The sequence below is a fragment of the Chiloscyllium plagiosum genome, chromosome 15 (assembly GCF_004010195.1).
Source record: "Chiloscyllium plagiosum isolate BGI_BamShark_2017 chromosome 15, ASM401019v2, whole genome shotgun sequence".
NCBI lineage: Eukaryota > Metazoa > Chordata > Chondrichthyes > Orectolobiformes > Hemiscylliidae > Chiloscyllium > Chiloscyllium plagiosum.
In genome coordinates, this window is record NC_057724.1 from 49,166,482 (window position 1) to 49,180,413 (window position 13,932).

Sequence of the window (13,932 nt, forward strand, 5' to 3'; positions counted from 1 at the left end):
AACAGCTGAAACTGACAACCGGAAGCGGCAGGGACAGGCCACTATAAATGCCAGAGGAAACACCACAGAAGCGCTTCACAGGAGGCTCCCAAGCACTGAGGATGTCACCTAGACAGGGGACGAAACGTTTGCAACAAAAATTTCCAGCTCGGCGAACAGAACCACAACAATGGTGCTTAGACTCCGTGATAAATTTAGAAATGGCATAAAGATGTACAGCATGGGAACAGACCATTTGGTCCAACTCATCCATGCCTAATCTAATCGAATCTAGTCCCATTTGTTAGCAATTGGCCATATCCCTCAAAATCTTTCCTATTCATATACCTGTCCAGATGCCTTTAAAATGTTGTCATTGTATCAGCCTCCACTACTTCCTCTGTCAGTTCATTCCATACATGCACCATCCTCTCTCTGAAAAAGCTGGTCCTGTGGTCTCTTTTAAAATTTTCCTTTCTCACCCTAAACTTTTGATGTCAGCTCTCTACTCCCCCACCCCAGTGAAACGACCTTGGCTATTTACCTATCCATGTCCCTCATGATTTTATAAACCTTTATAAGATAAACCCCTCAGCCTCTGAACCTCCAAGGAAAACAGCCCCAGCTATTCAGCCTCTCCCTGTTGCTCAAAATCTCCAATCCCAGAAACATCCTTGTAAATCTTTTGTGAACTCTTTCAAGTTTCACAACATCTTTTCAAGAGGAAGGAGACCAGAATTGCACGCAATATTTCAAAAGTGGCCTAATCAATGTCCTGTACAGCTGCAACATGATTTCCCTATACTTGATGCTCTGACCAATAAAGGAAAGTGTACCAAACACCTCCTTCACTATCCTATCTAACTGCAACTCCACTTTCAAGGAATTATGAACCTGCACTCCAAGGTCCCTTTGTTCAGCAACAATCCCCAGGACCTTACCATTTCGTGTATAAGTCCTGCCCTGATTTGCCTTTCCAAACTGCAGCACCTCGCAATTATCTAAATTAAATTAAATTTGCCACTCCTTGGTCCATTTCCCATCTGATCAAAATCCTGTTGTACAGAGGCAACCTTCTTAGATGTCCACTACACCTCTAATTTTGGTGTCATCTGCAAAGTTACGAACTATACCTCCTGTGTTCACATCCAAATAATTTATACAGTATATGGTGTGAATCATCCAAATTGTTGGCAATGTTGGAAAACCCAAAAATGAGGAGGGTAAATTGGGACCAATGCTTCATTTTAATTCACTATATCAAAATCTTAAATGAATTAAATTGCAATGATCTCTCTGCAAATGACAAAATTTTCTGAAAGGAAAATAAATTGATTGAAAGGGTATCATGGGGATTCAATGGTCTGGTGGTAATGTCACAAGAGTATTAATTCAGAGACCAAGTAAGGTTTTGGCGACCAAGGTTTAAATCTTGCCAAAACAGATAATGGAATCTGAATTTAATAAAAATCTGGAATCAAGAGCCAAATGATGATGAAGAAACTGTTGTAGGTTGCTACAAAAACCCACCTGTTCACTAATGCCATCCTTACCTGGTCTGGCCTGCATGTGATTCCAGCCCCACAGCTATGTGATTGACTGTCTGGACATTTGGGGATGGACAAACATGCTGACTTGGAATGAATGGGAAAAAAAATTATGAAGACATTCATTGAGAGAATTGCAAATGAAACTAGTAAGGAGCTGTAATTGATTGGGAACAAAACTTCTTGTGTTTTGGTCTTGAAAAATATTTTTTCTTTCTGTTTCCCTTTTATCAAAGATCACTGCTGAATTGAAGAGCCAGAAGGAGAAAGGCATATTCCAAACCATTCACTGATTCAGGTCCTTCAAACTAAGGCATTGACCCTATAAAAATAAATGTTTCATGTGCAAACAGTAAACCAATTAGCAACAAACAATACTCCTCAGGAGTATTCGATATTGCTGCGATATTTATTGAAGAGAATTACCTTGAAGAAACGTGTCCTTTTTCCTCAATGTTAACTGTATTCACAAGACCTGTAGATTTTAAGTATGATTTAAATTCCAAACACATAAAGGGATTTTAGTTCCACAGCATTTAGTGAGAGCCTGAGAGCTACAACAATATTTCCCTGTGGGTGCAGTTATGCTGTCACTTTTGAATCTGTGCAAAACCTTTTTAGCTGCTCATTGATGTGAAAGTTATTTGACTCCTAAGTCCACTAAACCCAAGCTTTGTGTGATCCATTTTAAGAAGCTATTCTACGTTGCTTCACTTTTACTCTGTCATGTAATTTCAGCTCTGCAGGAAAACCTGTTGTGTAAGGCAGATGATACAGTTCATTTGAAGGGAAAGTATCAGAACATAAAGTGAGGAATGAGAACAAGCCCTTTGAGTTTATACATCCCATTCAGTTATTATTCTGCTCTCTACTTTAATGCTGTAAGCCAGTCATTTCAACCTGTTTTTTTTTGTAAGTAATTCAATATTTCTCTTGTCATTTAGGCCCCAATTTGAATTGATCTTGGCCGAGATCATACACACAATTCAGAAATCTGTCAAGTTTTCAAATCGACAAATTCATAGTTTGTTACATGAGGTGGCAGCTTGTTTCTGTCAACCTTCAAGAAGAAACATTTTTTGACTCCCAGAGGTGGGTTTTGGTGGGCAAATGGGATAGCACCTGAGATGGATGGGCATAGAATTCATGGAGGTTGCAGCAGTTTGGGCCCAGTATGTGACCTAGCAGCATTGACAAAGTGGGGCTGAAGTGATGGTGGAGTCGAGTTTGGGGTTGGTGCAGTACCCAGGGACCTTGGTAACATCTTAATTGGCAAGTTTCAGCAAGGACTTAGAGTGGTCAGGTGGAGTTGAAATGGCACCAAAGAGTAACGACTTTCATTTCAGTATAAAGGCAGAAGGCTGGAAGAACACAGCAAGCCAGGCAGCATCAGGAGATGGAGAAGTCAACGTTTCGGAAGTAATCTTTCTTCAGCACTGGGGGTAGGAGTGGAGGGAGCTGCAGATAAAGGCATAGGTGGGGGCAGGGTGGTGAAGTGGGGATAGGTGAAAACAAGTAGAGGATACAACCTGGTTGATCAATGGGAGAAATGAATTCGATTGGTGGCTGAGGGGAGGGGCTTGGAAGGGAGTCAGGGAATGGGCAAGGAGGTTATTTGAAATTGGAGAACTCAATGTTGAGTCCGCTGGGCTGAAGAATATTTTCCTTCCTAGGTTGTTTTACTGGGAGAAAGCTAAAAAAAACCTCAAAGGTCAGGCAGCATTCTTGGCTATAAGGAGAGTCAAGACATCAATGACTTTTCATTGGAACTAATGACACATAGAAATGAAAGAGATTTTAAGCCAATGAAGGATGGGGAGGGGTTCGCTTGGGCAGGAAGTTAAAAAGTCTATGAATGGGTGAAATTCAGGAGAGATTCAATAACAAAAAAAAAATGATGTGCCAACAGAAAGATTAATAATGGCTATACTGAAGAAAGAAAGGACAGAGTGTTACAAGGAGACATAAATTCAGAGTGTTACAAAGGGACATAAATTTAAGGTGAAGGGTGGAAGGTATAGGGGAGATGTCAGGGGTAGGTTCTTTACCCAGAGAGTGGTGGGGGCATGGAATGCGCTGCCTGTGGGAGTGGCAGAGTCAGAATCATTGGCGACCTTTAAGTGGCAATTGGATAGGTACATGGATGGGTGCTTAAGCTAGGACAAATGTTCGGCATAATATCATGGGCCGAAGGGCCTGTTCTGTGCTGTATTGTTCTATGTTCTATGTTCTATGTTCTATGTTCTATGATGCATCTAAGTAAGGTACTAATCGCTACATAAAAGAAATCTGGATGCGCCATTGTTAGAACTCTTGCTGATTTTTCATTGTTTTTATTTTTATTCTTCTATCAATCTTGAATTGTGAGCTGGAAATGACATATGGTCTTAGGGGCAGTTTGTGGTAAAAGGAAAAGAATCAGAGCAGGCGAACCTTTGTTTGTTTGTTAGGCCGGGCTTGGTTAATTGGTGGTTAATTGTAGGTTAATTACTGCTTAAATGGGTTCTAACAGACACAGTGACCTCAAAAAGAGCATCGTGTTTAAACAGATACCAGAGGTTGATGATTAATGATGTCAGTACCCGGGGATTTGTTCTGGTGAATCTGGAAGAGACACCATTTTCAAGCAGATGGCAGTTGTTTAATGATAATTGAGGCTTCAGGAGAAAAGATTGATCAGTCTATCAGGGCGGGACCAGACTGAAGTTTTTTTCTGAACAATGTTTTCTGGGAGATGGTTTTTGACTGCTGCTGAGACATCATGAAAATTTGAAATCTCCTGGCCTACTCTGCTGCACCAGTTTCTGGAAGCCCAAAGAGTAGAAAGGTGAGTTAGAAAAATTGCTGCCTTTCCCTGGGCAAACTGAGAAGGTTGGATGTTTCAGAAAAACAACCAAGCAGTCCACATTTATGCTTACGAAACAATGCATCAGAAATGACATTTAGGTAACTCTGGTCAGTCTTGTTATTTTCTTTTATTCATCCCTTAACTGTGTTCATCTGTTTGTCTATCCATCTTTTGTGTGAAAGGGAACGAGAACCAAATTTTCAGGTTTAAATCAGAGACCTCGGCTTACCTTGTTGTTTAATTGTTCCTCTATTGAAGTTGTTGTGTAATTAATAAATAGTTCAGTGTTCTGTCAGAGATACAAAACAGGTGTCTAGAATTAATTATTCTCATGTCTGGAATTGGCTATTCAAAAGTATGTTTTAGGAACAAGTTGAATAATTATTAGGGGTTGTCAACGGTTTAATTTTGCAGTGATGTGAAAAAAGAGGAAGAAAGGCTGATGACTTGGCTTGGCCAAAGTGAGGACTGCAGACCCTGGAGTCGTGAGTGTGGTGCTGGAAAAGCACAGCAGGTCAGGCAGCATCTAAAGAGCAGGAAAATCGATGTTTTGGGCAAAAGCCCTTCATCAAGAATTTGCTCGGCTATCTGTCTGTGATGTAACACCATGGAAAGATAAAGTGGTGAACACCACCCTCAGGTTTGAACTATTTGCTCGGCTATCTGTCTGTGATGTAACACCATGAAAAGATAAAGTGGTGAACACCACCCTTAGGTTTGAACTTGGCTATAGGAAGACATGTCAGAAAGGTCAGAATTGTGAGTAAGGTGGAGAATTAAAAGAACAAGTAACTGAAAGCTCAGAGCCTGCTTGTGGATTGATTAGGAAAGTTTTACAAAGTGATCACTCAGTGTGCACAAAGTCTGTCCAGTATACGAGCAACAATTAGAGTATACTAATTTGGAAGGAGTATAATTATGTTACTACTTCATTACCATGGCCGATATTCCCTGTATAATTCATGTTGACATAGGCTCTGAGAAGGAAAAAGTGTGCAAAGGAAATCGTTGTAAGATCAAGTTATAGATTTTCATCATAAAAAAAATCACTGAACCATTAAAACAATATCAATTGACAAGAATCTGACAGAGAGAGAAAGATCAGAGGAATGGAGGCAGAAAATCTCTGGTGTTAACCAGGCAGGATGTGGTTGGCTGCTCATGTTTGATTGAAGAGAACAAGATCATGAAGGTTTAAATGAAACTGGAAGATTCAACCAACTGTGGCAAGAGAAAAAGTTATTCGGGATAATCTGTGAAGTGAAAGCTAGTTTGGGGATTATGCATTTGGAAAAGGAAAGAGGAACAAATGATTATGGATTGCCTCTGGGTTAAAAAAAAAAGTTTCTCCTTAAAAGACAGGTTAAGGTGGAATCATGGAAGGAAAGTTTTGAACATTTTAAATATTAAATGGGGAATCTTTTCCATTACTCTGTGGTATAGATGTTGACTACTGAAAGTGTTTCATCAATATTGCTTTTAGTTTGTATGGCACAGTAAAAGTCTTAGAAGTTGGAATTTTGGCTGATCCAATCAGCCACTCATTGGAATTGAACTGTCTTCTAAAAATATTGATCCCTTCAGTGATCTTAGTATTTTGCAGTATTGTTTACCATGAATTCTCAATAGTCATTAGTCACAATGAGATTGAACATCTTTGCCTCTAGCTCTTTTTAACAATTTACAGCACACCTTGATGGTATCTCTCAAGCGGCAGCAAGCCATGGCATCTCACACATCTATGACATGCTATTTCTGAGAAATGACAATACATGTTATGTCAAGTAGATAGGACCTGACAAGAACAAAGCCCCTTGGGACTATTGCTGGATTCCAGGAATTGCAGTGTAACATCAAGTTTATGTGCATAGTTATCAAGTTACTGAGAGGGTGATCAGTGAAATAGAAAAATTTCATGCATTAAATGTTTAGCTGTGATGTGATGACAACAGGAGATTTATACATGTGTATGTATTGATGTTCTATCCACTACAATGATGCCTTTATTCACCAGCATGCCAGCATGCTGCAGTACATCATGTCACTACTGAAACTGCATGGATAGATTCTTGAGGACACGGGCTTGAACTGATGGTTGTTCTACCTTTACATGGAATGAAGGTGAAGAGACAAAGATAACTGAGGCCATTTGTTCACAATGACTCCATCATTGGGTGTCTCAAGGTACACTTCCAGTGCTAAAACCAGTCCTGCAATACACTTCAGCAAGGTATTTGTGCACTGTGGCAGTATGATGCACTGCCCAAAACATGGCCCTCTGGAGACTTGAAGGTCAATAATTATTTCAACACTTGCTTTTTGGGAGGTCTAATAAGGGAAGGATATCCACAATGAATAGTAGGTCCATAGGAAGTACTGAGGAACTGTATTCAAGCCCATAGCTCCCTGATGGTGTCAAAGCAGGTAAACAAGGTGGTGAAAAAGGCATATGGGATGCTTGCATTCATTAGCCAGGTTGTAGAATATAGGAACAATTAAGTTTTTATAAAACATTGGTTCGCCCACAGCTGGTATACTCTGTGCAGTTCTGTATGCCACACTATTGGAAGTACATGATTGCACTGGAGAGGGTTCCGTTGAGATTCACTAGGATGTTGAATGGAACGACAATTTTTGGTTATGAGGAGTGACTGGATAGGCAAATTTGTCTCCTTAGGAGCTGAGGCTGAGGGAGGTATACAAAATGATCAGAGGCTTAGACAGAGTGGAGAATCAGAATCTTTTCACTGTGGTAGACATGTCATAAGACCAGAGGGCATACGCTTAAGGGCAGGAGTAAATGATTTAGAGGATTCCTGAGAAAGGAAATTTCTTCACCTCGAAGGTGGTAGATATATGGAATATGCCACCTGAGAGGATAATGGAGGCAGGTTTTCTTTAAACTGCCAGGTCATAGCAGGCTATGAACCAAGTGTAGATATATGGGATGTTATGGACTGGGCCAGACCACTCAAAACATTCTTAAGCAGGCAGCCTTATACCTAACTTTGCAATTTGTTTCAGTATTTGAGCTTCCAACCCGTTCATGACTGAACTAAAACTGCTCAGCTCAGCTAGCTAAAGAGCTTTCATTATACAGGTCACTTCTAAATCATGATCACTTTAGCCTGAAGTCTCATTTGTTTACATTTAAACAAAAGGCCTCTCAAAATCCTTTTCATCTCTGTACCAAATTAAACTGATCAGAGTCTGGCCTGGTTTATTGCCCCTCTGAAAAAAATCAAGGACGGACTCTCCTTGAGCCAAGGAGCAGCTTTTAGAAAAAAAAGGGACAAGCTTTGTGACAGGGATTAGTGCAGTTTGGCGTTTGTTGGTCAGCATAGACATGGTGGGCCAAGGGGCCAATTTCTATGTTGTTTAACTCTATGACTGACTTTGTCATAGGAAAAGGATGATACAGACCAAGAAGAAATTCCTGATAAACAGGGAAGTGGCTGGACTCTAGTGTGAACTTCAGGGTTATCTGGCCCAGGTAGATTTCACATGAGTATTACTCATCCAGTAGGATTGCATGCTTTGGAGTTCCTTTGATCTGATCATAAGACTTAAAAACTTCCTTGAATCTCCTGTGGCAGATGAAGCACATGCTTACATCTGTTTCCAAAGCTAATTTCATCCTTAAACAAGTCACTAATCTGCTGGCAGAGGCTTTAGCTTGAGGGGGGTCTGCTTTGCATCAAACATGGCTGCATAGGAGACTCTCCCACTCAGTGACTACACGACTGGTGTAGGCCAAATCTCAAACAATGACAAGACAGTTTAAATTATGTCCCAGGATTAAAAAAATCGAGTTTGAATTTATTGTTTTGCAGTTATCAAACCATTGAAACAATCCGATGTTGGGTATATAAAAAGGCGGGCATTTTAAAATTTGGAGATAGAGCAACTGCCATCAGCACAGATCCAAGATATTAGGAAACATGCTCTATCAAAGATACCTTTTCATGTGAAACACATTTGCTGTAAAAAGAAAGAAGACAACCATAGGGATCTTCAGCAGGAAGAAGACAGACACCAATGATCACAGCCACTGTGTGGTTTTGAAATTAAGCTAATGTAATTTTAATAAATGTCTTATTGGAACAGTATATTGTTATAGAGTTGGAGGCAGGTAATAAGCAGTTAAGAAAAAGGGGGGCTTAGAGTTATGAACAGTTGTTGTTTAATGCTCACTTCTTGAGTGAAAGAATAAATTGATATTATTTTCTTAAAATAGTGGTATTTGGGAGTTCTCTGTCATTCATATTTTTATAGATTATGAGGCGAGGTGAACTTTTCTGGGTGTTTGAATTAATTAACAGAAGGATTCACCGTCGTGTCATAACACCTGTAAAATGTTAGTATTGATCTCTCTTTCTGCATCTTCCCAATGCCTGTAACATTGGTTTCTGCATTCCGTTCTGCTGCTGGGTGCACTTTGAATGGTATGATTACCTATCGCACGCAAACAACGCATTTCACTGTATCTTGTGACAATAATTAATCAAATAAAATAAAATCAATGCCACTGAACATTGCATGCATTTTGTTTCTTAGCGTGATGCTCTATTAGAACATAGGAATACAAGAAACAGGAGCTGGAATAGGCCATCTGGCCCTTTGAGCATGCTCCAGCATTCAATAAGATCATGGTTGATCTTTCCATGGCCTCAGCTCCATTTACCCACCCTCTCACCACAACCCTTAACTCCTTGACTGTTCAAAAAATTATCTATCCTAGCTTGAAGAACATTCAATGAGGAAGTCTCAGCTACTTCACTGGGCATTGGAGTTCCATAGATCCAGCATTCATTCAGAGTTTTTTTTGTATCTTGCTGTTCAACAGTTTGTCTCTTCTAAAAAAGAGGAACTCATGCACTCAAACATCTGAGTCATTGCAATACATGAGTTGAAGAATCTTTGTCATTCTCAGTCTTTAGATTTACTCAGCATCAGGGAGCTGTAATATCTGGGCACACATTTCATAGAGCTGATCAAAATAAACCTGCAATTTTTATGACTTCAGGACTGTGCATCTCTGCCCAGCTCGGCAAGACTGTATCTGTCCTCCATCCTTCAAGAAGGAATGCATAGAGGAGCGTTTGTCTCTCTCTCTTTCTTCTATGCATTTATGATATGGATTCACCTAGTGTCACCCTTTCAAATCATGCTTAAGGCACCAAACTGAGTTCATCTGACTTAGTAGAGCAGATGAATGACATCCACCTCCTCTGTAGACCCTAGTGATACTGTGGCAGCCCTGATTAAATTCCCCTCTTCCCAGTTGACCCAATGGCAGACATAGTAAGCAGGTGACAACATTTATCTCTGACAGCAGAGGTCACAAAGGGGCTGAAGCTTCCTAATACAGCTGAAGTCTTGACATGCTAGCAGCTGGGAAAGGAATGTACTCCTAGTGGCTGTGGACCTGCGTGTGGTGCTGCACGTGTCTTGCCAGAATGAAGATGATCAATAAAGTTTTGAGGGCACTGCAGCAAGTTTCCCCCTTACAATTCTATAGTACATGTTCTACCTCCAGCCAGAGTTGTTTTTTTCTGACTGTTTTTCTCTTGCCACACTCTGGAAACAAGACTTGTTGATTTACTGTCTCAGAATTAATTCAGAAACATCATTGTTGTTAAACTTTGGGACAACCCTGCCATGGGCGTTTGTGTTTTCTTCTTCTCACTTCTTCCCTGTCAATGCGTTGCAATACAACAGCTTCAAATAAGGCTCACTGTCACTCCTTTAAATTGGGTGCACAATACTTTCTTCCCATGTCAAATACACCCTGCAGCCAAATAGGGTCAATCCCTTGGAAAATCACATTCCAATCCTATATCCCCTCAATGTAAGATTGAGACCCAGCAATGGTGCCAGCTTCAGAATCTGGATTGCAAAAGAAAAATACAGCCCCATTTCTAAATGTTAAGTTTATATACCTTAAAACTTAACCTGATACATTTGTATCTCAATCTTTATGTACATGCTTAAATATTTTCAAATACAGGGCTCTCTTCCTAACAGCACTCTGGTGTCCCTGCATTGCAAATAATGTAGCAGTTTAAGAGGACGTCATCACCTCAAGGGCATTTAGGGATGAACAAAGCCCACACTCCATAATTGAGATGAGAAAAGAAAATTCTCTTTGGCCACATTTTCTTTGTTAAATCAATCAGTCCATTACAATTTTTCCTCAATCCAAACAATTTCTTCCGCAGCAGCAGAACTGGATGCCAAATTGAGGTCTAATTAAAGCATTATACACCGTTAAATTGATATTTATGGTACTATATACCACAAGGGTAGGGAGCAGTGGTATATCATTAATGTCATTGGTTAATGCTCTGGGAACATAAATCCAAATCCACTTTGATATTTGTTGAAATCTAAATTCAATTAAAAATAGCTGGAATAAAATCCTAGCCGAACACAACCATGTGCTCTCTGGCAATTGTCATTTAAAAAACCTACAGTTCGCTTGTGTCTTTTTGGGAAATAATTATGCCATTCTTCCTTGGTTTGACCTACATATGATTCCAGATCTTCAGCAATGTGACTGATCCTTAAATGTCCTCTGGGCAAATTTTGATGAGCTACAAATGTTGGCCTAACCAGTGACACCCACATCCTGTGAATGAGTTAAAACAATGTTTTTTTAACAAATTATTTATTTCTCTTCCTGCATTGAAGTCCATTTTGTCCACTGTAATAATTATGATCAAACCTCTGAGCACTTTTTACAAATATTGATCCTTTAATTTTGTTACTGTTGCAAACCTTGCTGTCTCTTTGGTATGCAACAATATACAACACTTTACACATGTCTACATGGAATGTGACATGTTGTAAAAGTGTCAACTGATCCCATCTGCCATTTAGTTGAAAATTAAACCTTTCATGGTATTACTCATATTTTATTTTTCTGCCTCAACCAATATCGTCAAAATAAATTAAAATACATTTCAATCATGTTTTTGGGACCTGGCTGTTCATAAATGAACTGCCATGCTTGCCGAAGAAACAAAAAGTAACTAGAAATTAAAAGTAATTCATTGCTTTGAAACATTTTATGAAAGTCCAAGCACAGGAAAAGCATAAGATAAATTTAAGCTTATTCTATCTGATTAGATCTTAAAAGTATTTTACTTTCTTTACACAATTTGATTTCATGATTGCCTTCCATTGCCATTTGAAATTTTAAGGAAAGGCATTTTGTATAAAACATTCACAATAATCTTCCTGATGATCTAGTGAGCTGTAAGGCTGCCTGGTGTAGTTTTAAATGATAGGCATCTCAAAGTTGTGTATTTACATTTTGACTGGTGAACTAATTGTTCTTAGACAAATGGCTTTTGAGACCTTACAAACTACCTCTGTAACCTTGGATGAAGGAAACAGAAACACCCAGAGCTGCCAACTAATTACTTCATCATGTTTCTTACTGAAAAGTGAACCAAGACAAGATTGTTCTGATGAATGTTTATTGACCTCAAATGTTGGATGAAACCTTCTGTTCCTAGACATGGCAAGCTTGGAAGCAGGAAAGGTATTTAGTTCTGGTACATAGTTGACCTTCCCATCCTGATGGCAATTTTAGCCCTTATATGCCAATTAAGGCTCACTTCAAGGCCTCAACCTCAACTTGTCTCACTGAATCAACTCCGCTGCAAATGGGCCTGTCACAATGCAACCTGTCAGATCAAACGGAGTGGGCACCTTGTCACTTCAGGGGTAGGGGAGTTGTCCTTTGATCAAAGGCACTCATATCCAGAGATGGTGATGGTCATGCCTGGGACAAAGTCATATTCACAGAGTTGTGCCTTGTAGACAATGTTGGACTGTCTGTCTAGCAATCAGTGAGATAGCTCTTCCTGTTTTGACCCTGGCCCCCAGTTGTTAGTACATAGAGCTTTGCATGATCGACAGGGCTAATTTTGGCATTGTCAGTTCTGGTGCCTAGTTTGATAAAGATAGCCCATCCAATTTCATTCTCTTTTTTGACATCTTTGAGCAGTTCGATATAACTGAAGAGGTTGCTAGGTCATTTCAAAGGATAGTTGAGAATCAACTACATTGCTATGGTCTAGAGTCACATGTAGATCAGATGAGGTAAGAATGACAGATTTTCTTCCCTAAATGGCATAATTTAACTACTTTTTTTAAAAACAGCAATTGGTTTCATGGTCATCAGATTTTTACTTTTATGTTTCTTTAAATTCAAATTCTACCACCTGCCTTTGTGAGAATAGAACCTCGAAGCCCAAAGTCTCTGGATTACTAATCACATGATAATACCACTAGCATCACCTCCTCAAATCTTTGTGTTTTGCAATTTCATATTTGTGTTTTCAAAATTCTCTGACGTTCTAGTATGTGGTGTTGCGGTCTTCTTCTAGAGTATTCTAACTCTCCTCACTCCATCCAATTTATACTCAGTGATGTTCAGCTCCATGATATCATTGCAAGATTGCTCCACTGTCTTGATGGCCTTACCAAACTGTAAAGTTACAACATTGTACAGTATTTCCTTACAAAGAAATTCAGACTTCTATAATTGGCAGAAAGTTAAGAATGATTGTAATTCGATATATGAGTGGATGATCATGAATAAAAGTAAACTTGAATTATATAATTATAAAACGTACATGGTGGAAAACAGTGCAATAACACGTATGTTTGAATGGATTTTATCATTACTCTTTTGAAAAGCAATAAAGATTATTTGATCAGATTGGCAAATGTCAAATCATGTTTTCATCTTGGTGCCTCAGATAAATTTTATGTCAGTGCCAGATTATAATCAGACATTTCCTTCTGTTGTTGCATGATCGTTTTTGTGTATTCTGAAAACAATACAAAAAAAAAATGGGTCCCTGTTAAAGGAAAGCCCAAGTTTTTGGAAGTGGGGTAAGAGGTTTGCAATTATAGAAAACATTGAAATGCATCCTTCCTCACATTTTATGCAATTTGTATCATCATAGGAGACTAACTGCTATAATTAATTTGTAAGGTTTTTGCAATCCTAAAAACATCTTGTAATCATGTCATGGAGCTGCGTATTGCTGAGCTTAAATAGTACAGTGTGCATGCGTTAGAACATTCTAGAATGAAACAGAGCCTTAAGGGCACATGGACATGAGCACATGAAAAAGATAGCTAAATCCTTACAATATCAAAGGCTGGTATATGTGTGATGACCATGTATAAGTATTTGCTATCAATGTATAATAAATATTGTCACTTGCAAGGCTGAGCTTTAAGACAGTTATTGACTTTGTCTTATTTTTGACCAGTATGTCTTGAAACTGAACTGATCGTGTGGCATAACACATTACGATAAATGGTAGACAGGTAGCCAACTATGATCAATTATGATGCAATAATAATTGTTCCTAAGGTGGTATCAAGCTACCTTCTTGTACCGACACAACCCAGGAGTTTCAGGATTCTCATCTACTGACATGCAGTATGTGTTCTGCAGAGGTTTGCAAGTGGCGGTTTTTCCATGTACTTTGTTCTTTTAGTTGGCAGGGAGAATGGGCCTGAAAGTGATGT

General features: G+C 39.2%; 1 protein-coding gene across 2 annotated transcripts in view; it reads left to right on the forward strand.

Moving 5' to 3' along the window:
- Positions 1–13,932, forward strand: part of tenm1 (teneurin transmembrane protein 1) — a 2,412,691-nt gene that overhangs the window by 397,849 nt on the left and 2,000,910 nt on the right. The window contains exon 1 of one of the 2 annotated variants that reach the window (XM_043704861.1): positions 4,123–4,353. The exons of the other annotated variant lie outside the window; for it this stretch is intronic. The gene's annotated coding sequence lies outside the window, so the exon portion shown is untranslated. Of the gene's footprint in view, positions 1–4,122; positions 4,354–13,932 lie in introns of those variants that run through there. 2 annotated transcript variants of the gene reach the window in all.